The sequence below is a fragment of the Pseudonaja textilis genome, chromosome 1 (assembly GCF_049901715.1).
Source record: "Pseudonaja textilis isolate UNSWEBS1 chromosome 1, rPseTex1.2, whole genome shotgun sequence".
Classification (NCBI taxonomy): Eukaryota; Metazoa; Chordata; class Lepidosauria; order Squamata; family Elapidae; genus Pseudonaja; species Pseudonaja textilis.
Window position 1 is genome coordinate 43,133,620 of NC_141990.1, and position 24,073 is coordinate 43,157,692.

A 24,073-nucleotide genomic window follows, 5' to 3' on the forward strand; every position below is an offset into this window, starting at 1 on the left:
ACACATGGAATTTGTCTTGATGCAAATACTGTCAGTATACATAAAAGAAAAGACACCATGTTAAGGGAACACATTAGAAGATAGACTAGAATAGAATAACAAAGTTTGAAGGGACCTTCTAATCCAACCCCATGCTCAGGCAGGAAATCTTATATCATTTCAGACAAATGGTTGTCCAATCTCTTCTTAAAATCTTCCACTGTTGGAACATTCACAACTTCTGGAGGCAAGTTGTTCCACTGATTAATTATTCTAACTGTCAGGAAATTTCTCCTTAGTTCTAGGTTGCTTCTCTTAATGATTAGTTTCCACCCATTGCTTCTTGTCCTGCCTCCAGGTGCTTTGGAGAATAGCTTGACTCCCTCTTCTTTGTGGCAGCGCCTGAGATATTGGAGGACTGCTTTCATGTCACCCCTAGTCCTTCTTTTCATTAAACTAGATATACCCAATCCCAGCAACTGTTCTTTATGTTTTAGCCTCCAGTCCCTTAATCATCCTTATTGCTCTTCTCTGTACTCTTTTTAGAATCTCAACATTTTTTTTTTACATCATGGCAACCAAAACTGGATGCAGTATTCCAAGTGTGGCCTTACCAAGACATTATAAAGTGGTCTTAACGTGATCTCTGTTAAAGCAGCCTAGAACTGTGTTGGCTTTTTTGGCAGCTGCAACACATGGCTGGCTCATAGTCAAGTGATTGTCCACTAGGACTCTAAGATCTCTCTCACAGTTACTACTCTTGAGCAAGGTACCACCTGTACTATACCTGTGCATTTTGTTTTTCTTGCCTAAATGCAGAACCTTACCTTTTTCACCATTGAATGACACTAAGCTGCTGATGACTGTCCTCTATACACAAAGTATAAGCATCTGTGAATACTGATAATGGAAAACACAGACTAATGTTGCTATAATACAGCATTTCACATTTAAATCTTGTTTAGATTTATTGAATAATGTTGGATATGTACACAGGGAAGAATGACCTTGACAGTCAAGATAGAGCACTCATTTTCAGAAGTTACTGATTAGCAGAATAAACAACACAAGGTAACAATTTGGACTATGCCTTGTGAACTCCCCAGGGGGATTTCTCTGGCCATAGTTTGAAATGCTATGGTGAGCTGGGCAGGTTGGGTTTTAGCTAAGCTTTGGTTATGCCTTTTTAACTTGTGGAATGACAAAAACATTTTAACTTGGTGCTTTTCTTTTTTTGTTTATGCATCCTCAGATTTTGTGACAAACTGTCAAAAACACTTATTAGTTATGGATGTGAGTGCTGAGATTCTGCTTAGAGATTTATGTGGCTTGATGTGAGCTGTACAACACCTCAGTACAAAGGCTGTACCACATTAAATGCCGAAACCTGATCTAAGGAAACTTCCTGTGCTTGGGATTGTAAGTCTAAATTAGTGTTTCTCAATCTTGACATCTTTAAGATGAGCAGATTTTGACTCACATAATTCCTTCCCCGCTGCTGGCTGGGGAATTTTGGGAGTTAAGTCCACCATCTTAAAGTTGCCAAGGTTGAGAAACACCACACTTGGTGTATAATTTATATGGTAATTTCTAAAGAAACACTGCGTCTAGCACTAAATTGTTATGCTATTTTCTTCTATGAATGGGGACATTTATCAAATCTAATATATTTGCATGATGCTTACATGATTTTGGAATCTAGGGAGAAAACCTGGTCTAATTGGATCCATTTAGAGCAACTGCTCAATCTTGCCTATTCCGGCTCCTGGCCCTTCAGTTACAAAGAGAAGCAACTGCAATTAGGTTGGTCTTAAAATAATTGGAAAGCTGTTAGTATATACATGTTAATACATTTCATAGCTGACATACTTTTGGTTTATTTTAGTAATTTTAGTATTGTTATTCTATTTTTTCTGTTGATTTTAAATATTTAAGTATATAAAATATTCATTTTTCAGAAGAGCACAGTAGTATTAATAATAGTCAATTGTAAGGAATCTGATGTGGGATGAGTGTGGGTGCACTCATACACACTTGCACATATATATATATATCTTAAGGCAAAGTCAATAAATTCAGAATTATTAAAAACTGAGAAGAAAAACAGGACATCACAAAGAATATTGGTTTCATCTCTATGGTTTCAGTTCTAACCTATCCCTATCATTACTACCACTTCTTCTAATGGAAGGATCTTTGGAGAAAGAAAGTGAATTACAAGCCAAATCTTGCAAAGTCCAATCTGGGTTGGTCACCAGGACCAGAGATTCAGTTTTTAAGCTTTCAGACTCATGCTAGAGCCCATCTCTCTCATCAGAATGTGTTAAATTCTGGTGAGAGACAGGTTCCATGAGGATGGACTTCAGTATGAGTCAGAAAGATCAGAAACTAAGCTCTCGTCCTGGTGACCAGCCCAGATTGGATCCTGAAACATTATCCTGGGGTACATATATTTCAGTGGTAGTATGATACTGGATTGGACTGGTTCACCTGAACTGGTAGTAAAAAAAAAAGCCTCTGACAATCAGCTGACAGGAGAAAGAAGAGAAAAGCACAGGATTGGCCCTCCCACCTGTCTGTGTGCTTTTCTCTTCTTTATCCTCTCAGATGATTGGCACTGCAAGCCTCAGATGGTGTGTGAAAAGTTGTTAGTGTGTGTTAGGTGTGCACGTGTGTGCAGTCACCAAACCAGTAGTGGAACAGGTAGGATCACACTGCTGATATATTTGCCTTCATTTGGGAAAAGCTCACAAGCCTATTCTAGCTGAATGTTTCCCACTGATCTTTTGAGAAAATGATCCATGAGAAATGGAAGGGAAAGGCAGAAGACATGAGGGCCTGAAGCTTCTTCAATTTGGTGTTTTTCCTTTCATCCTTCATCTACTGTGTTGTGTGAAAGGCCATAGAATTTTGGTTGGTTTAGCCTAACATGTACTACATTTTTATTTTGAGATGGTTTATATTACTTGTCAAGTACTTTGGAAGTCATATTTGGATCATATTATCCTGAAAATAAATCAATAATAATAACAATGGTGTGTGATTCCTAGTTATGGAACAGAGAGAGTTTCCTTCCTAAGCTTTCCACTAACAAGGTGATAATGTATTGTATCTTCCTTTGTCTCTAGTATTTTCTTCTTTGTTTTGGTTTTGAATTTCTTTTTGTTAGGAATCAAGTTGAAGATTATTGTATTTGCATGTGTTTTTCTTTCTGTGTCTCTCTGTTTGGGTGAGACGGAGATGGTGATGGAGTATTTTAAGAAGGTTTTTATCTTTCATTTTCTTACTCTGCATCTAGGCCACTAAGTGAGCTGCATCACATCTGAAAGAAGGCGGCTTTTGAGCCTGAAATTCCCACCATCAGAGTCATTCCTCTGTGTTCAAGCAACAAAGGCCAAGGCCTTGCCTCAGTGTTAAGAGGGTGTTAAATGTGCATATGTTTACCAGTCCCATTGTTTAGGAGATCCCATTCAGGACATGCTGTGTCACTGGCCGCTCTGAGGTCTTTTACATAAGTCACATGCAGTTCTTCAGAACAGATTAGCTACACTTTTCCTGGATTAATTTGCCATTGAGGGGGGACCCACAAAATTACTTTGTGTCAATTGGATTCAAGGAAAGTATAGCATTATAGCTCTGAATATAGCATAATATTCAACTTGCCTTATGCCATTCTTTAAATCACAACATACATACATAGATAGATCAGTGGGGTTTTTTGTTTACGCTAGTGGAAGTGAATTCTGCTCATATAAGGCAGTCCTAATACTGTCCAACAAAAATGCTGCTAAAGTTTAAGTCCTAAGGTTTAAGTATGGAATAGCTGGGGAGTTAAATATTATAATAGTTGGGGAGATCAATGAATTTGGGAAGTGATATACAGGCCAGCTGTCGAAAAGGAAAGCACACGATGCAGATTAAACACTTTGTTTAGATTGTTCAGATGCCTACTGTTTCTCCTTTTTATCAGAAATCGTATGGTTTTTAAATGTGGCAAGCTATCTTTAAAAGAAGAAAACAGCAATGCCAAACCACTTCAGTCATGATGGGCAGGTACATAAATAAAATAAACAAACTTTTAAAATTTGTATGATATGTCAAACAAACAATAGATGTGGTAGCGTTGCCTAGAATGGAGATACAAGAATATGTGAAAGAGTGAAATTGCACTATTAACCTATATAAGCAAAGTTTTATTTAAGATTTTACAAGAGTAGAGCTGTACTTCTCAAGAGTAATGAAGAGGAAGGTTTCAGAAAAGGCAAAGAGATATGAGATTAGTTAGGTAATGCAACATGACTAATGGAAAGTGCAAGAACATATAAGAAGGTTTTCCTTTGGTTTATTGATGAGAACAATACCTTTAATTGTGTAGTAGAATATAGCATTGAGAAAAAGTGAGAACAAGAAGATAGATGCCTTCAAATTAAACATAGTTATTAGGAGTATAACGGACTCTAGGAAAAACTAATCCATGAGTCCTGGATCCAATATCAAGGGAGGACATCATGACAAATTTTCCTTAATATACTAAGAGTGACTAAGAAGGAATTCTAGGATCGAAGCTGAACTCCTCCTCAGGTCTAGGATGTGCTGGCATCAATGCCTACAGGCTTAAAACAGCTGTCAGGCAGACTTTTCAGGATTAAAGCCCATTTCAGGGCTAAGGCCTCCTTAATGGCTTGCAGCTAGGCCAGGGATGGAGCTCTGAGACCTCAAGCTTTTCAGTTTCTGCAACTTTTAGACCTCAGTTTTGGTTGTTTTCTTTGAATCTGCCCTCCTGGATTGCCTTCTTCTTAGCACTCAGTGCATGGCCTCTGTACATCAGCTTGTTTGGCATCTGAAGCAATCAGCTTGTATTGCAGCCAGCGGTGGTTCTGCTTGAACTAGGCTAAAGATGACAAGGCTGTGATTTGGGCTATGTACAACTTGGAAAAAAACAATCTTTGACAGGTTACCAGGAAATTGATGTGCTTCGGATTTCACTTACTTGAAATTTAAAAAAAGGGGGAGGGGGATTGTCAAGCACTTCAGAGAGGCTGTAATAACAAGGCGGGTGGTTTTTGCTTGGCGGAGCGTAAGTTATTTGGACCTGCTCTAAAACAAACAGCTGTATCAGATTTTGAAACAATATGTGAAACTGAATGTTATTTAACTAAATGTTACATAATTTCATTTACATGTAAACATAATTAAAATTGGACATAGTGAATGTGATTACATTTAGGAACAGCATTTGAAACCTTGGGTTTGCCACCACTCAAGTGGTCCTGGAGTTTTAAGTTGTACAATCTAACTTTGACCCACAGGATTAATAATGCATGGTGACAAAAATAATAATCAGAGCAACTAATTATGATTATAGATTATAATTATCCATAGGATAACTATAATTATAATTATGGATTATCAATGGATTATCAGTGGTGCCTCGGTGGTGCAGTGGTTAGAGTGCAGTACTGCAGACTACTTCTGCAGACAGCTGTCTGCCTGCAATTTGGCAAATTGAATCTCACCAGGCTCAAGGTTGACTCAGCCTTCCATCCTTCCGAAGTGGGTAAAATGAGGACCCAAATTGTTGGGGGCAATATGCTGACTCTGTTAATCACTTAGAGAGGGCTGTAAAGCACTATAAATTGGTATATAAGTCTAAGTGCTATTGCTATTATTTGAATAAAGTTTTGTTTCTGTTCTTTCCAACTGAATGGAATCCTAGCTACTACTTTATTTCCTTAAATATGTAGTTATGTAAAGGGGGTAGGATGCTTTCTGTGTTTCCTACACTATATTTAAGGAAGTAGGGTAGTAGCTTGGAATGCCCCTGACTCATCCATCCTAAGAAAAATCTGTGATGTGTATAGAAATTGAACCCCCAAATAATTTTGGTAGATGCACTCCCAATATATTTGGAAAGGGTAGTGCTAGGTTGAAAAAGGTTTCTCAATCTCTCTTTTGCATAACTACCTCTAGATTTGCTAGTGAAGGGACTTTTTTTATAAATACTTAGGATCAAGCGATCCTATGATCATAAGTAATTAACATTTTCCAGTTACAGATGTAGAATTAGTCACATTTCTCATTTTAGTAAAATAAAGCAAAATAAAATAAATTCTTATTTTAAAATAAAATAACATTTAACTAATTTACTTAAACCTATTCCTCTTTGTAAGGTGGGAAATCAAAGTGTCAGTTTAGCATTATGATGCAAGCAATACTGTATGAATTTAATCCAGAGTAATATTCTGTTATAAGGCAACAAAGAAAAGCTCAGCTGGGAATTCTATTTCACATACACATGAAAAGTTAGACAATGAATCTTAATGCAGGAAGTCTTGGGTGCCTGCCCAACAATTCAGGGGACAATGTGAGTGGCTGTCCTTTTGATCTTGTGTAACAGCCATTGGGGAAGCCTCTTTATCTGCCTCTGATCAGCCCCTTCTTCCTCTGACAGAGCAGAAATGTGTCTGGGCTTGAAAAAAGGGTAGCAGATACAAGGAAGGGCTTCTGGATCTTCATCATTACAAGCAGGAAGAGCTGTTATCTTGGTGATGAAGTCTGCTTTTGTCTCAAACAGGAAAACACGAGAAAGGCAACTTCATACAGTAGCATTTGTTATATTGGAACAATTCTTGGCTCACAAAATGACAAAATGAAGAGTTGAGCAAATCTTCAGATCGGAATACCACTCAGTACTCTCTGGGACAATAGGGAATGCTCTGAATTGTAGGGCTAGAGAACCAAACAATCCTGAGTTAAAGAAAGCTACTTAGAAAGTTTTATGTTGCACAGCAGGCCTTCCTTTGCTCCTGTATTATTGTATATATTCTCCACACACCACTGCAAATCAGGTCTTCAAGAAATGGCTGATAGTGGCCAGATAAAGGGAATCCCTCTACATTATGAACCATGAAAAGGACAAGAAAACAGACAGTGGAATTCAGTGTAGGAGTTGAAAACAAAATGAAGGTTTCAGGATGCAGGAAATCATTATTGATTTAATTATGATTATGACATCTGTATTGCTGAGATCTGATGGAGGTACTTCTAGGGTTTCCTTGCTGAAGCATGAGGGCTTTGCACTTTGATGGATGACAGGATTTGTTCCTCTTTCTCAGAACACCAAAAGCCCTGGCCCGCCGGTGGCCTGGCTCTTTATTCCCGCTCCCTTTTTTTGATGCAAATCACACAGGAGAGGGGGAAAAAAAGAATGGTGTTTTAGAAGTGTAAACCTTTTGGAAAGTCCTATTTAGCTCTAAGCTAATGATGGAATTTGCTCAGGTAATGGGGTAGAGGCAAGAATGGGATTGAAGGTGGCAGGCTAGCAGAATGAGCTGTGGCCCCATGAAGCCATGGAGCCTACTGAGAAGGAAGAGCTGGATGGGGAGGGTTGCTATAGTGAGTGTAATCATTTGCCCTAATGTATGTGCTAGTGAAAGAAAGGCTGTTCCAGTTCAGTGAAGCAAGATGGCCCCATGCAGTTTTTTGAGCTCATCACACAGAAAAGCTTGCTTCCAAGAAAGAAGCAGAATGAGTTCGGTGCTTGATATTTAAGTTTGCACTCCCTCTGCCTCAATGCAGCATTCTCTGAAGCATGGAAGGAGTTACTTTTGAATAAATTTAATTTAAATCAAATGTAAAAGGAAGGCTTAAGATTATTGTTGCTTTCTTTTTACCAACTGGCTAGTTTTGAAATCAAAGCTGCAGCTCAGCTAGCTGAGCAGAAATGACCTGAAATTATTTGCCATAAATATTGTATGTTATTTGAGGGTGAAGAAGGAAGAAATAGGATCAAGAACATGGCATATGTCTGAATATACATTTATGTGTTGGGCTGTTAAGCAATTTTAAATGATCAATTACTTTATTTATTACTTTATTTACTACTTTATTTATTTATTGCTCTATTTATTTATTAAATTTGTTGCCACCCATTCAACACAAGGTGACTCTGGGTGGCTTACCATGTTAAATTATAATGGGTGAATTGTCACTACATTCACATGTAAATAAGAAAAGTGGCTCTGACCAAAAAAACCACACTTCTTTTCATTTATTTTAACTTAACATGTAACTAATGCCTTAAAAACTAGTGACAAAGGAAGTATGAAGTGGAATGGGGGAAAAGTCCATATAAATTAGACTTGAGAGCCAATTTGGTGGAATGGTTAAAGACACCAGGTTAAAAACCGGAAGATCAAAAGTTCTTATCTGGACCTGGACATAGAGTCAGCTGGGCATCTTTAATCCTAGGGAGAATGCAACAGCCAACCATTTCTGAAAATGTTGCTAAGAATTGCCCAGGTAGTTACCAGGAATAAAGACTGACTCAAAGGCATTTATACAAACCCACACATACCCAAGGCCTTAGAACTGTGATGGCAAACCTATGGCATGCGTGCCACCTGATGCGAGCATTTGTGCCAGCATGTGAGTGGTAGGCAAACTTACCTCACTGTGCATGCACATGCCTTACAGCTGATTTTAGGCTGGTTTGAGGCCTTTTTCAGCCTCCCAAAGGCTTGAGGAAGGTTTCTGCAGGCTTCTGCAGGCTTGCAGGCTGAAAACTAGCCCTGTTTTGTCACTTCCTGTTTTTCTGAAAATACTGGAAGTGATGAAACGGGGCTAGTTTTCGGTCTGCAAAGTCTGCAGAAGCCTTCCTCAAGCCTCTGGGAGGTCGAAAATCAGCTGTGAGGTGCAGTGCAGGTAAGGGGGTGGTGGTGGTGGGTGGGTGGGGATTGTACGCGCATGCATAGGGGGTGTGAAGGTGCACACATTGCCTTCTGGATGCTGGCATGCCAGCGCGAGCATGTAAGTGCGTGCACAATTTTTGGCACAGGAGCCCAAAAAGTTTAGCCACCACTGCCATAGAACTATGGATTTATCCAGTCACCTACCCAGGGCAGAAATCTTGCAATTATAGTACTCTAAAAGACTGCAATCCAGCCCAGGGATGAGAGCCAATACCTTCCAGTTCATGCTATTAGGAAGTTTATTCTAATGTTTAACCTAAAGATGCTTCTTTGTAGATTAAGACTTGCTTTCTGAAACAATAACAACTAATCTGTTTCCTGTTTCATATGTTACTGTTGTCATTCACTTACTGAATATACAATGCAGGGCTTCAGATGCAATTAGATCAGAGCATAATAGAGTTATCTTTCTGGATTGCAGAAAGCAATCAGTCACTGCAGGTGGGGCAGCCCCCGAAGAGAATAGAATATATATTTTAAAAGCTGTCTTCCTGAGTAAGTCTGAAAGTTTGAAATTTTCTACCACAGTAAGGCTGTTTTTAAATGGCTGTATTTTAAGGTACTTCATTCTGTCTATCGTCCTTGACTTATCATGATTCATTAATGACTATTGAAAATTACAAGGGCACTGGAAAAACCAGCCCTCCCATTTACAACTGTTGCAGCATCCCTACTGCCACATGATCAAAATTTGGCATGTATTTACCAGGAGTGGGCTTCAAAAAATTTAGCAACCAGTTCTCTGCCTGGTTGCTGGGTGGGCATGGCCACGGTGGACGTGGCCTAGTTGGCCTCCTGCATCCCTGGCCTGGGACCATAAATGGGCTGTGTGGGGCATTTCCACCCCCTCCGTGCTCTGGAGGTTTTCCTCCAGCCTCCAGGAGTGCGAAAACAGGAGTGCGAAAACAGGCTCTCCAGAGGCCAGAAACAAGCTCATTTCTGGCCTTCTGGAACTTCAAGGAGGCCCATTTTTCTCCCTCCCTGAGCCTCCTCAATGACCTGCAATCCAAAATGGGCTGCGTGAGGAGTCTTGGGAGGGACAGGGCAGGGTGGGCAGGATCAGCCAGGGGTGGGATTTGCTGGTTTGCTGAACTGGCTATAAAATTAGCTACCAGTTCACATGAACCGGTATGAACTGGCAGTAGCCCACCCCTGTTTATGTCAGTTGAAGGATGAGAATTCCACTTGTGACCTTCCGAGCCAGCTTCTGACAAACAATGTTATTTGATCCAATGGGAAGCTGGATTCATTTAACAATCATATAATGAGCTGCAGTGGCTCAGTGGTTAGAGTACAGTACTGCAGGCTACTTCTGCTGACTGTCCACTGCCTGCAATTTGGCAGATTGAATCTCACCAAGATTGACTCAGCCTTTCACCCTTCCAAGGTGGGTAAAATTGTTGGAGGCAATATGCTGACTCTGTAAAAATGCTTTGAGATGGCTGTAAAGCATTACAAAGCAGTATATAAGTCTAAGTGATATGGAGGACTGAAGTATACAGTATAAGGGAAGACTGGATTTAACAGGTCATTGATGGAAAAACACGTACCGCACCAAAATTGTTGCAAAAAAATCAGAACTCTGAGAGTATCTTTTCAAATTAACAAATTTTATTACTTAAATATAAGCTTTCATGAGCTATAGCTTAATTTATCAGGTGCATAAGTATGACTTATGATATACTACATCTTACTAATTCTTCGCAGAATGTTCCTCTAAAATGTTCTAGTTTCTCCATTGATGATAACATTTGAGGTCATCTATATTTTTACAGTTCTTTCAGTTCCAATGATGGAATATTAAATATCACTCCAGACAAAGGAAAGTGATTAAAGTCAGCTTATTAAAAATATTAAATCACCATATGTAATTCAGTTCTGTTTTTAAACTTGGTATTTTATGTTATTTTTTCTTTTTTTCAGAATTAAGCATGTAATTGAGGAAACAGCCCAGAATTTCACTTGGCGGTGAAAGGGGAAGTATCCAAATTTGATAAATAAATGCTAAAGTATCAGTGACATGTCTCTGATAAATAAAACAATAATTACAGGAAGATATTTCTCCTGGCCGGGGCAAATGTCTGAATTGTTTTACCAAAGCATAAGTGAACAAATAAGTAATTCCAGAGTTGGGTGCCCTTCTATATCTAATTAAATAAATAGATAAATAAAAAAACAGATTACCTTTCTTGAATCTCCTTTTGATCCCCTTTAAAAATATTTTGATGTTGTAAAAATCTAAGTACATAAAGAAAAAAAACAAGAAGGATACGACTGACACCAAACAAATTCCTTGGGTTAGTTTTAATAAGGGGACTGCCAGACTGTCTATAAACAAATCTGTTATAGAAGATTGGATGGCTTTCATTTTGAAGGTGAAACAACAACAATAACAAAAACAACAAAATAGTTTCACACATCGGTCAATGTGCTTTTCAGAGTTTGATATTTTCATCATATCCAGTTTTAAGCTAATTCCATGCTTCAAAATATGCTAAGAGGATTCCTGAAAAATAACGGCAACATTTTGGAATAGCAGCAGTTTTTTATACAAGCTTTATTTATATTTGAAGTTGGCATTCATTTGTTTGATGTTTTTGCTGTAGTGAAATGATAATGAGCAATAAAGAGATTCTCTACTTTCTATTTCCCACCTCTTACCCCAACAATCAGGTTTCCAAATGTTTTTCCAAATGCTATTCCAAATATTTTTGTCTGTCCCCCCCCCCCAACATTACTTCTTTTTTTCTTAGAAGTAGGTCAGGAAGCTGAAACCAGATGTTGAAGAAACCTGGAAGAGACTCATAAGTGAATGTTTTTGTGTATGTATCTACATATGAGGAAGTGTGTTTATAAAGAGGTAAACTTTGTAGCCACGCAATCATTCCATTAAGCAGCCAAGTGGATGAGAATTCAGATAAAATTTGACAGTTCTCCACATAAAGGATGATATTAGTATGCCTTTGTTTTTAAAAATGCATAAAAAAATAAATTGTTAGCATTAATTACTAAAGCATTCTATGTATGCTATCTGGACAAAATTATGAACTGGGAATGAAGCCAAAGGTAACAGGGATGTTACATGGATTGATAATAGTCTGAGAGAGAACAAATACTTTCCCACAAGTTAACCTTTAAAAAAAAAATCCAGTAATAAGAAAATTGTTTTGTTCTTTTACTTTATATATTTTCTATACCATTTCCTTGCCTGCAAGAAACTCATTCATCACACATCACTCATTCATGTGTGTTCAGATGCATGCACAAGTTCAGAGACTTCAACAGAGCATATTGTGTATGAGCTCCTACCCAACGGAGCATAATGGGTTGAAAGAAATTGAAGGAGAACTTTCATTTCTGAAGGATATTCTTTTTCAAAGATTCTGATACTCCTGTAGGGGTTGTCCCCATTGCTATGTCTGAAGGAATTCATATAACAAGCAGTCTGGCTTGTAGGTGTATCAGGAAAATGTTGGTTTTGATGGATATCTATTGGCTAGGGTTTACAACATCAACAATTTACTCAATCTCTAATCCCCAACACATTTTTAACAAATGTTTGAAAAAATTGTCATAGAGTTTTGACAGCCCCTTAAATGCTAACATATTTTGTAAGCTTTCATGGTCTATAATCTACTTCATCAAATCAATTGTTTGTAGGTAATTACTCAGAACCAAAGTATAATCAGATGTGATGGCTAAAAGAAAAAAGAAAAATGTTGCTTTGGCACTTTGAACTCTTTTGTCAAGGGAGGAAATTATCTAAATAGCACATTGTGCCAGATAATTAAGTTTCTTGATATAATCAATATATTGACTATGTATAGTAGGATGGATGAACCAGTATCTTTTTGGTGTTAGTTTCACAAGAGTTAATTTACATGTCTATTCTGCCCATTTCTTTTTGAGTATGTAATTTCTATTTTACATTCACTAAATGAAAATTCACATCAGTTTTATACAGTACCTTTTATTTAGAAATGTTCTTGCATATGTTTTTGGTTCCAAACACACAGATTGCAAGTATTTGAATTAATATGTATTTCTGTATGCATTGTAGAAAAACGTTTGAGCCAAAATGCATTATCACTAGATCAAAATGCAAAAGCTGAAGGCCAACTATATGTTGATTGAGATATTAATCCAGGAAGTGTTAATTAGATTGGTTCACTTAAAAATGCAGTTCAATCATAATCCTCAAGCAATTCTAGCATAATCTTTAGCAAGGCTTGCCAAATTCTTTTCTGGAGGCTCTACATCTACATAAAATATCTCATTTGCTTGTGGATATGACATCAACCAAAAGCAAAGGCGGAGTTACAGAGAGAAATGTTGTTTGGAATTATTCATTGCATGCAAAAGGCAGTGATTTAAACATAACCAAAAATGGGGATTATCATGAGACAAAACTTTTATGTCTTGCCTCCTTCCTCTTTTCTTTGTCAAAGTTCCTTTTTTTCTGCAGTGTCAAGAGCTTTGGTTTAAGAATTAAATATTCCAGCTTTGGGCTCTTGGAGTGAAAGTCTGGCAAACTGCCAACCCCTCTAACTGAGCCTCAGATATTCTCTAAGAAACTATACAAAGAATAAGAAAGAAATTCAATACAGATGGAATGGGAAATCAGATACACCCACCCACCCACCCACACCCTCTTTTCTCTTTCTTTCATTGATGCTCAGATCTGTGAAGACCGACCCAGGCTTTGGATGGTAAAGCTATTTACATAGAGGAGGAGAAGTAGATGCACTTCCCATAAGTGAATCAGTAAAAAGGCTGAATGAGAGCAAGATTCACCCAAACTCTTCAATTATGCAGGCCATGGATTATTTTTTTAAGACAGCTTCATGGGAAGATATTATCTAACTGTCAAACCTGTTTTGAGATTAGTAAAATAGCAAGCTATTAGGTAGACCTGACATTTTAAAAGATTTAATCAGTGTCTGTGACAGGAAAAGAAATTATTCTAACTGTGGAAATGACATTAGCCTATAATATTAGCTTTGTTTCTTTTAAAACACTTATAAATGTATAATTTGCCACTTCAGCAACATAGGATGGGGCAATTATTTGTGACACTCAGTCCATTTAAACAATGTTATCAATATTTCTAAGTATTCTGTTAAGTGTCAGATGTATCTTTGATTATTCTATAAAACACTTTGCCTATTGTCCATTGAAATGTTTAGGGAAGTGAAGAAAGTTTAGCTCTCTTTTTATTTCACAATTAGTTTGCAAAATAGATTTTACTGAAAGACCATGACCACACAAGATTACTCAATGAGCTTTACCAAACCAGATCTCTCTGAGATTGTGAGATTGTGGATTGTGGATTTCCTAACCTAAATTTGGAACAGACAGAAAAAACAGTATTGGTACTTCAACATGTATGGAAAATAATAACTAATCTGCTCAAAATCATTTTTTCTATGGGTATACTAAAGAAGAAAATAGTTTATAGATATTTGCAAGAAGAACCTATGCTTGGAAAGGTTTGAAAAGCTTTTACACAATTGAAAACCCAGCTGATTTAAGAGATCAACTATATGAAAGCAGAGGTTACAGAATCATTTAATGTACAAATAGTGCTTTACTTCCAACTTCTTATACAGTGTAGGAATCTACTAAACATGTCCAACAGCCAGCCATTCACTCCTCCCCCATTTGTTCAACAGTCCAGTGTTGTGGACAGCCTGTTCCATTGCTTTAACAGTTCTTTCCATCATAAAAACCCTTCTAATATAAAACATTCAATCCGTATATCATTTCTTTGCACTTTATTCTGTTGGTTCCTGGTCTTTCTCTTGATTTTGTATAACCAGTGTTTTTTTTCTGTGTTACTCTATGAAAGCAGAGATTGGACTTCGAAGTTGCAGAACAGAAAAAAATATTGACATTTGGTTTTGGAGAATATCATGGATAGCCAAGAAAACAGATCATCAAATAAATCCACTCAGATGGTACAGATGATCAGCCTCAAGTTATCCTATTTCAGACACTCATTAGTTCCCTGGAGAAGTCCATAATTCTGGGAAAGGTAGGAGGAAAGAAAGGAAAAGGACAACCAGCAGCAGGGTGGATGGATTCAATTATAATGGCAATAGGTGCCCTTTTAGAAGAGAGGAATACTTTCTTCCTCTGGAGTAAACCAGTGTAGACACTGATTTGGTGGTACGTAGTCAGCCAATTATTCTGTTTTCTCTCCTCTGACATCATCCCATGTTCTCCATGCCCTTTTCAAGGGCAGTGCCCAGAACTAGATACAGTGTTCCAAATGCAGTCTTACCAATGCAACATTACTATTATTTAAGGGAACCAATGGCTCTCATGATCTGCATGAAGTACTGTTAATGCAGTCTGGACTTGCACATATTCATCTGGTAGTCGACTAGAACCCCAGTTCCCTCTCACACACGCTGCCATCAATCCATGTTTACCTAACCTTATCTACATATTTGATTTTTTTTCCCTTTCCCATATGCAAGACTTTATAATCATTGCATCTTATTGGGCTTGGCCTAGTTTCAAATTGTACCATTGTGTAAATGTTGACAACCTTTGCTGTATGACATATATGCAGCCAATATCATGTGCAGGTTGAAAGGCACTATTTGTTTTGATAATAAGGTGTAAATATATGAATAATAATTTTAAAATCAAATGTTGAAATTTGGCATGGTATATTAGACTCATTTACATTTAGAATGTAATTTTTCACAGTCCTTGGATACGGCAGAAATCTATGTATATTTATTGTTTTGGAATTCTGTAATCATTTTAAGTTTGTTATGAATATACAAAGCTATGTGGTTAAACCAAAGAACTGTAGAAAGAAAAACATGGATAAATCAGCATACTATTTAAGGATTGCTTACCATCATTGTCTGATTGTGTTTTTTCAAGCCAACTGCTTAAGATTAAGTCCAGTAAAAGAAATGAATGTATTTTGAGATCAAGAACAATCCTGAAACTCTGGGCAAGACCACATATTACTTATGTGATATGTTTATTTATATTAAAAACAGTTAATTTAACTAAGGAGCAACTTTGCCTATTAACATTCCTTCAACCACCCCTTATTGCAAATATACACTGAATAAAACTGGCTTTTGGGTTACCCGGGTTACTGGGGTGGTGCTCCCCCTTTTATTTGCCTTCTATGGAGCTAGCATCAAAATATTGGGTAGAGGGAGATTTAGAAAGGGAAAATTGTACAACAAGAATATTTATTTTTTTGCCATTGTACTTTTCAAATTCAGAACTTCAGTGGTTGTTTTAATTATTGTTTTAAATATTGAAAGAGTGGAATCATATATCATTCCTATATAATTTATGTCTGCTCCCAAGCTTTAACTAGGATATGTTTGCAAAAAATCCTTCAAGGATAAAATGATATGAATAATTTATAGGGACAAAAATATCAATCTGTATCTATAGTTCATACCTATTGACTGGAATATATTTCCTTGATTTGAGCAAAACTTATTTCTAAGTAACTTGATTGATCACAGAGAAAATCAAGCAAAGCAAAAAAAAATGGGGTTCATTGAAGTCTCTGTGTATGTATGTGACAGAGAAAGACGAGAGAGAGAGATGGAGAGAGGAGACAGAGAAGAGAGAGAGAAGCATAATTATTGTGAATAGCAGAGCTGTGGGGGGGCACCCAGAAATGCACCATATGTAATTTGGCACATAAAATATTTGTTCACTTTTGTTTCTGTAGAATGCATTCTGTCTTTCAACATCCAAGGGATAGCCTAACTAACTAATCAAGGCTGCAGGAAGAGCTTTCTTTCTGCCAGTTCTGCTGGTATTATCTATCTATCTATTCATTTATTTTATTTATTTTGATTTGTCAATTGCTTACAAGATAATAGGTATAAGTATATACATAGTTATGAATACATGAAATGTGCACATTTAAGAAAAATAAAAGAAACAATAAGACAGGGACAGTAGGCACGTTGGTGCACGCCCCTTACAGACCTCTTAGGAAAGGGGTGAGGTCAATAGTAGACAGTAAGGTTAAAGTTTTTGGGGTTTGGGGAAGAAACTACAGAGTCAGGGAGAGTATTCCAGACATTGACTGCTCTGTTGCTGAAGTCATATTTCCTGCAGTCAAGTTTGGTGTGGTTACCCTTGAGTTTGTATCTATTTGCTCTTGTGTTGTTATGGTTGAAGCTGAATGTGAATATCTAGCCAATGTTATTTCAGTATTTTTTTTCTTGGATTTCTGATTTGTGATAAAATGCAATTTTGATGATCAAGACCCTTAAACAGCATAACATAAGTGGTGCTTACAGATAAAACTGTTCTATATCTGAGCAATAAACAACTTTGGAAAATTTAAGACTTTTAGAGAAAGATTATCCACATCCTTGTATAACCTTGTGGCAGTTCTCATCCACCATCTGCATTTATCCTTCCTGAAAACTCCTCATCCCAACCTCATTCCAGTTCCTTTCCTCTGAGTGATTCATCCTAATTTAACGATTTGGATGCAGTGGCCCAAAGCTGATAAAAATTTGTTTGGGGTCTAGTTTTATATTTTAAATTATTTGAGTTTTTGTGAATTTGTTTGTGAAGGCCTTTGGGTCAGACATTATATACTGTTTATATGGAATTCTATTGAGTTATATACTGAATTGAGAGCTGGTTGGATATGGTGGATAAGGCACCAGGCTAGGAACCAGGAGACTGTGAGTTTTAGTCCTGCTTCAATCAAAAAGCTTGGGTGACTTTGGACCAGTAATTCTCTTTCAGTCCTAGGAAGCAGGCAATGGAAAACCACTTTCCAAAAAACTTGCCAAAAAACCCACAGGGACTTGTCCTGGCATTTGCCAGGGTAAACACTGACTTGAAGGCACATATATGTATGTACATACCCACAGTATGGAATTTATCCATACCCATATGGAATTTATATTACAATTTTCTATTAAAAAATGAAGTTTGGAGTGGATAGTTTATTTTAAAGTAAAGATAAAAACAGAATTATAGTAAAATATGCAACGGGTAACTTAAAATATCTAATAAAATTCCAATTTAAACAAATAGCTTAAATGTTTAAATCCTAAAGGCCTCTCTAAATGCAAACACATGAAATATATGTGCTTGTTGGTAGGAGAATATGTAGAAAGAATAGGCTGCTTCCTTGTAGAGTGTTTCAAAGTTTTTGATCAGTTATCAAGATGTTAAAGTGTTTTCCAGCTCAGAATTCCTTTTTACTATCATTGCATAATCAAATTGTATTGATTATTTCACTTATGAGTTTAAGACTGAGTTTAGGTCTGATGCAGAGTTAGAATTTTCTCAATGGGATTAATTGTTATGTTTATCCACAGCTTATTTTTCAGACTGGTAAACAAAGAAGACTGCTGGAGGACTAGGGAGACTGAAAAAATTCCAAGGCTGAACTGAAATTCCAAGGCTGAACTGATGAACACTATAAAGGGATATGGATTTTTTATCAGAACCATAGATGGGATTCTGCATAGATGTGCAATGCATACTTCACACAAAATCAAAATGTGGTTTGTTTGGTTTTCGCATAGCACATTGCATGACTTCCAGCTGTTCTGATGTAATATTTTATTCAAATGTTGCCAAGTGCCGTTTATTCAAAAACTCACGCTTAAACAAATCTTGACTTAGCATCATGTGTGAAGCTAGCTTATTCTGGGTGGCTCTCTGACCAATCAGCTCAGCCAACTCATCCCAGGAGCAATCTTGCAACCATCTCTCTGTATGCTCAACTATGTACTCACCTTTACTCTGGCAGGAACTGGTTCCTGTCTCTTGAAAATGACAAGCATTTTTATCCTACATGCCATAGCTCTTCCAAATGTAGGCTAGGTGAAAAGGTTAATGGATAGATGCCAGTCAGGATCTCTATATGCTCCTTACTCTTTCAAGGTTTTCAAAAGCCATAGGGGATCATATTACTGAGGCAGCTTGACAAACTCTGCCTTGCAGAAACCTTTTCAATACAAGTAGGGTTGCTGATTTGAATAACAGAAAAAAGGAACAAAATCTAGCACAAACAAACATGAAATTCAACCCAACAGGCCAACTTATTTCAATTTCTTCACTTTTATTAAACCATTCTTTCTGCAGAAGGAATTAGCCATGTGTGGGGTTAAATGGGAAAATGTATTCTCACAACAGCCATGAGCAGGGGTGGGATTCAAATTTTTAACAACCGGTTCTGTGGGTGTGGCTTAGGTGGTGGGTGTAGCTTGGTGGTCATGTGACTGGGTGGACATGGCTTGGTGGTCATGTTATTGTCTGGGTGTGGCCAACTCAATATCACTCACATTGAGGCATGCATCTCCTTGCCTGGCCTCTCATGACTGTGAGGATGCTGCAACAGTCGTAAGTGTGAAAAATGGTCATAAGTCACTTTTTTCAGAGCCATTGTAACTTTGAATGGTCACTCCCCACAAGCAAAGTACCAGCAAAGGAGGGGAAAAAAACTCCAGAGATGTTCCTGAGACAGGAAGTCTAGTCCTGCCAAGAATGTAATAAGAATTAATGGAGAGGCAGTTTCTGTAAGCAACACCAGAATGTTTCCTTCCTGCCTTCCTTACAGGATTAGGCCAATAATTTCTTCTAACAACCGGTTCTCCGAACTGCTTAGAATGTTAACAACTGGTTCTAGAGAATAGGTGCGAACTGGTAGAATACCACCCCTGGCCATGAGTGACAGGAGGTACAAATTAATTATTTGTGATTCACTATTTTGAGGAATAGAAGCATATAACTTTAGAGACATGCAAATACATGCATTCATATAGAAGATGAGACAGGTTAACAAATTTCCTTCCTTCCTTCCTTCCTTCCTTCCTTCCTTCCTTCCTTCCTTCCTTCCTTCCTTCCTTCCTTCCTTCCTTCCTTCCTTCCTTCCTTCTCTCCCTTCCTCCCTCTCTCCCTTCCCCCCTCCCTTTTTCTTCTTCTATAGTGTCTCTCCCAGCCCCACTTTTTGAGACTCAAGAGATTTAGATGAAATATTGCAGGAGGAAAACCTGAAAGACAACTAAAAACACTGAAGCATTTGTTGCTTCTACATCTGTGAACACATCTGAACTTAATTATTATGTACTTTTGATGTGAATGTTGAGACGTTCTTTAATTGAACATGTTTTTCCCCCTTGAGGGAAAGCATACAAGGTTAGAAATTTCTTATCAGACCCAGCTTGGACAAGCAAAAGCTTTGTACATAATTTTAATGTAAACAGACTTTAGCAGTATGCAGCAAACGAATCGTACTGAAACTAGAGGGTTATAAGGGATTTCTTTCTTTCTTAGTGACATTTATAAATTATTTTGGAAATGCAGCAAAGTGTTCCCTTCTTCTTTTCCAGAGAATGGAAAAATTCACCCATATTATAAACAGTCCTCTTCCCATCCACCAAATCCAAAAATTGGCAAAAAGAGATATCAAATCTGCAGATTGCAAAATGAGCAAAGTAATGTTTTGGCTTACTCTCTTTCGTATTATGAATGCATATGTAATGGGAACCTAAGATATTTATTTCAAAATAAGTCCTGCTGAGTTTGAGAAAGTGTATTGCCAAATAAGTGTGTATAGGATTATAATTTTAATGGACTTTGGGAATTTTGCTTCAGTGTTATAATGGAAGACACATTCTTGCTTTAATTTTTATAATTTCCTAGATGAATTTTTCTATGTAGATTTCCATCAAAATTGGGGAAAACATATGCAAAAATACATTATTTTTTTCTTGAAACTTGAATATTTGAATATTAAATTTTAATGAGGAAAAAATCCTATGTAGCTTCCATTTTTATTTTACTTGAATATAAATAAACACTGACCCAATCTGGATCAAGATGATATATGTAGAGTGCAGGAGAAGATTCAACTTTTTTCCAACTTCTATTGTTTATAAAGTTCATTCCTATATATATATATTCCCTCATATATAACCCCTTGCATTGTTGTTGCTGTTTTACTGTTGCTGTTGTTGTTTTTATTATTATTTATTTTAATCTGTCATCTGCACCTCTATAACTGTCTGGTTTGGTTCAGAGGATAATTATGACTGCAGAAAAAACAATTACTACCAATCTGCCTTCAGTCAAGGACCCGTATACTGCATGAGTCAAAAAGAGGGCTGTGAAAATATTTACAGATCCCTCACATCCCGGACATAAACTGTTTCAACTCCTTCCCTCAAAACGATGCTATAGAGCACTGCACACCAGAACAACTAGACACAAGAACAGTTTTTTCCCGAATGCCATCACTCTGCTAAACAAATAATTCCCTCAACACTGTCCAACTATTTACACTCATATTACTATTAATCTTATCATCACTCCTTATTACTCATCCCCTCCCACTTGTGACTGTATGACTGTAACTTTGTCGCTTGTATCCTTACGATTTATATTGACTGTTTCCTAGTATGATTTGATTGCTTTTTGTACCCTATGACTATCATTAAGTGTTGTACTTTATGATTCTTGACTCTTGACAAGTGTATCTTTTCTTTTATGTATACTGAGAGCATTTGCACCAAGACAAATTCCTTGTGTATCCAATCACACTTGGCCAATAAAGAATTCTAGTCTACTCCATATTAATTAATATTATTAATCACTTCAGTCAGCCAGATGATCAGATTGGGTTTGGCAATTTTTGTCTACCTACTGAGTCCTTACCAAGGACCTGAGATAGGCAAATCTGGATGTTTGACAGTGTTACAGATATCATTGCAGGATGGAAGCTGTTCCAAGTAAAGACACATTCTGCAACTGACTGTTGGCAAATTGTCAATGCCAGTGGTGTTCAAGTGGTGCTCCAGTTGTTTTGCGATTCCACCAAGGTGCCTATTACTATTTGTACTACCCTTGCTTGCCTTTGCTGCAGTCATTTTATTTCTATTTGTAGTTTTTTGCATTTTGTTATCTTCTCTAATTCTTTCTCTTCTCTTCTACTGTCTCCAAGCATTGCCACATCCACTATCCAGACTTTTTTGATTTTCTTATCGACAATTGTTAAGTCCGGGGTGTTATCTGACATGTGCCTATCTGTTTGAATTCTAAAGTCCCAGAGCAATTTAACATCTTCATTTTCTATGACTTTCTCTATTTTATGGTCCCACCAATTCTTGCTTACAGGCAAATGGTATTTCTTGCAGATCTTCCAATGCACCATTGTTGCTACTTTGTCATGCCGCTGCTTGTAGTCAGTCTGTGAGATCTTCTTGCAGAAGCTTACCAGGTGGTCTACTATTTCTTCAGCTTCTTTGCATAGATGACACTTACTGTCTGTTGCTCTCTTCTCAGTTCTGGGGCTTTGTATGCATTTGTCCTTAAGGCTTGGTTTTGTGCAGCCAGAATTACCGTAGTCCTTCAGTCTCTTTCTTTAACTTTCCTGCTCTTAACCATTGCCAGGTCTTGTTATTATCTGCTTTCCCTACTATTTTTTAAATGTACTGGTCATGTAGAGCTTTGTCTTCCCATGTGTCCATTCTGTTCTTCATTTGGTCTTCCTCGTAGGTCAGTTTGGTCTGTCCAGTAGTCAGTAAGCCTTCCTGGCATAAAAATTTCAGTACATTTTCTTCATTGTCCTTCAGATATTCTTCCAAAACCCTTTTTTTCTTTTTCAACTATCTGATGTATTTGCAACATTCCACACCCACCTATTTTCCTTGTTAGGTAGAATCTGTCAGTGTCGCTGCAAAGTTGAAGGCCATGAATGTTATTATTTTTCTGGTCTTTCTATCTATTGCTCTTAGTTCTGCTTGAGTCCAGTCCACTATTCCTGCTGTGTATCTAATGACTGGAATTGCCCAGATGTTGATAGCCTTGATGGTATTTCCTTCATTGAGTTTGGACTTTAAGATCTTCTTCACTCTCTTGATGTATTCAACTCTAATCTTTTTAGTTTCCCCAATGCACCATGGATATGCACATGAATTGTGTTAAACAACAGAACTGTGAAAAAGAATTGAGCTTTGCATGGCTTAGCCCTAAGGCTCAAATCATTTCAAGTCATAAGAGCTTTTTTCTTTCTTTATGTTTGGAGGGGGAGGTTATGAAAGTCAAATGGAAGCATATGTATTTTATTGAATTTAGTGTAATTTGCTTGCTAGTAGATGTACTTACAACAATAGTCTGAAATTTTATATAAGATAGTTATTCTTTTAGCTATTATATATAATGATTTCAAATGTTCTTTGAGAGATTGAATTTTCTTGCTCAAAATACATTTAAATTTCAAAAAATTGTTTTTAGTACCACTCTGGGACCTTCTTTCTTCTTCCTGTTTATGTGAATGTTCCTGCTTCCTCCATGTTCACTATTTGGGGTGGGGGTGGGGGGGAAGATAGATGAAACCAAGAAGATAATTGTCTGAAACTTGGTGATTATTTATTAATCCTTAACTCATCAACATACTGCTGATAGATTATTACTGTTAATTGAATGTTGTCAGCTGATACCATTGACTGAGACCATTGACTAAGACTTTTCATATCAACTTTTTCCTTAAAAAAAGAGAAATGTAAAAAAAAATCATACATACCAGGACTACATTTACTCAAAAAACAAAACAATACAATACAAAACCTGAATGTAATTGGTAACAGAAATTCATGGTTTTTCTCTACTGCAGTATCTTTTCTGACTAATTGTATAAAGTGGGGCAATAGCAATATAGTGATTGTATTTCAACATCCCATATGACCAGTGGATTTAATGATAAGTTTTTATATCCTTCTCTCTTAATTTATATGTCTTGCAATTGTGTTACCAATATATGGAAATATTTCAGCTTTAGTTTGCTGCTATTGTTTGGTGCTTTTTATTACATGGCAGAAAGGAACTTGAAGTTTTCAAACAATGTTTATAATTTGGTTTAAAAATGAAACATTTATAAACATATATCTAACTATTTGTTATAGTGACTGAGACTGCAGATGAATAATTTCATCCAGTCCTATATTTAAAAGAAAATGTGGATTAATCCCAGATCAATCAGTCCGCTCAAACCATGCTTTTATGCAATTTGGAGAAAGGAAACCCTTTAAGCTCACAGGTAAGCAACAATTCTTTACAAGAAATCTTACATTCCTCTCTGTGCAATATTGGTATTCTAGAGAAGAACCTGGAAATATATGTTTGTAGCCTCAGGCATAGCTGCTAAGAGGATAGGATGCTTTTTAATAATACTCCAAAGATCTCCTTGACTTCAGCTGGAATAAGGGGAACACAGAGAAATTGAGAGCATGTAATAAACCAAGTTCTCTATTTCTCCCATACATTGTACAGCAGCAATGTCTTCCTTCCAAGCAAACATTTTTCAAGCTGCCTTTCTT

The 24,073-nt window shown here is 37.0% G+C and overlaps 2 long non-coding RNA genes across 3 annotated transcripts in view; both read left to right on the forward strand.

Annotated features, from left to right (window-relative positions):
• The first annotated feature begins 1,093 nt into the window (after positions 1 to 1,093).
• Positions 1,094 to 2,020, forward strand: LOC148127580 (uncharacterized). The gene is made up of 3 exons (XR_015743462.1): positions 1,094 to 1,119; positions 1,232 to 1,398; positions 1,682 to 2,020. It is a non-coding gene; the product is annotated as an uncharacterized LOC148127580 (long non-coding RNA).
• A 582-nt stretch (positions 2,021 to 2,602) lies between these two features.
• The window catches only part of LOC148127581 (uncharacterized), a 145,175-nt gene continuing 123,704 nt past the window's right edge, over positions 2,603 to 24,073 (forward strand). For both annotated transcript variants that reach the window (XR_015743453.1, XR_015743458.1), the window contains exons 1-2: positions 2,603 to 2,682; positions 23,660 to 23,793. This is a non-coding gene — a long non-coding RNA (uncharacterized LOC148127581). The remainder of the gene's footprint in view (positions 2,683 to 23,659; positions 23,794 to 24,073) is intronic.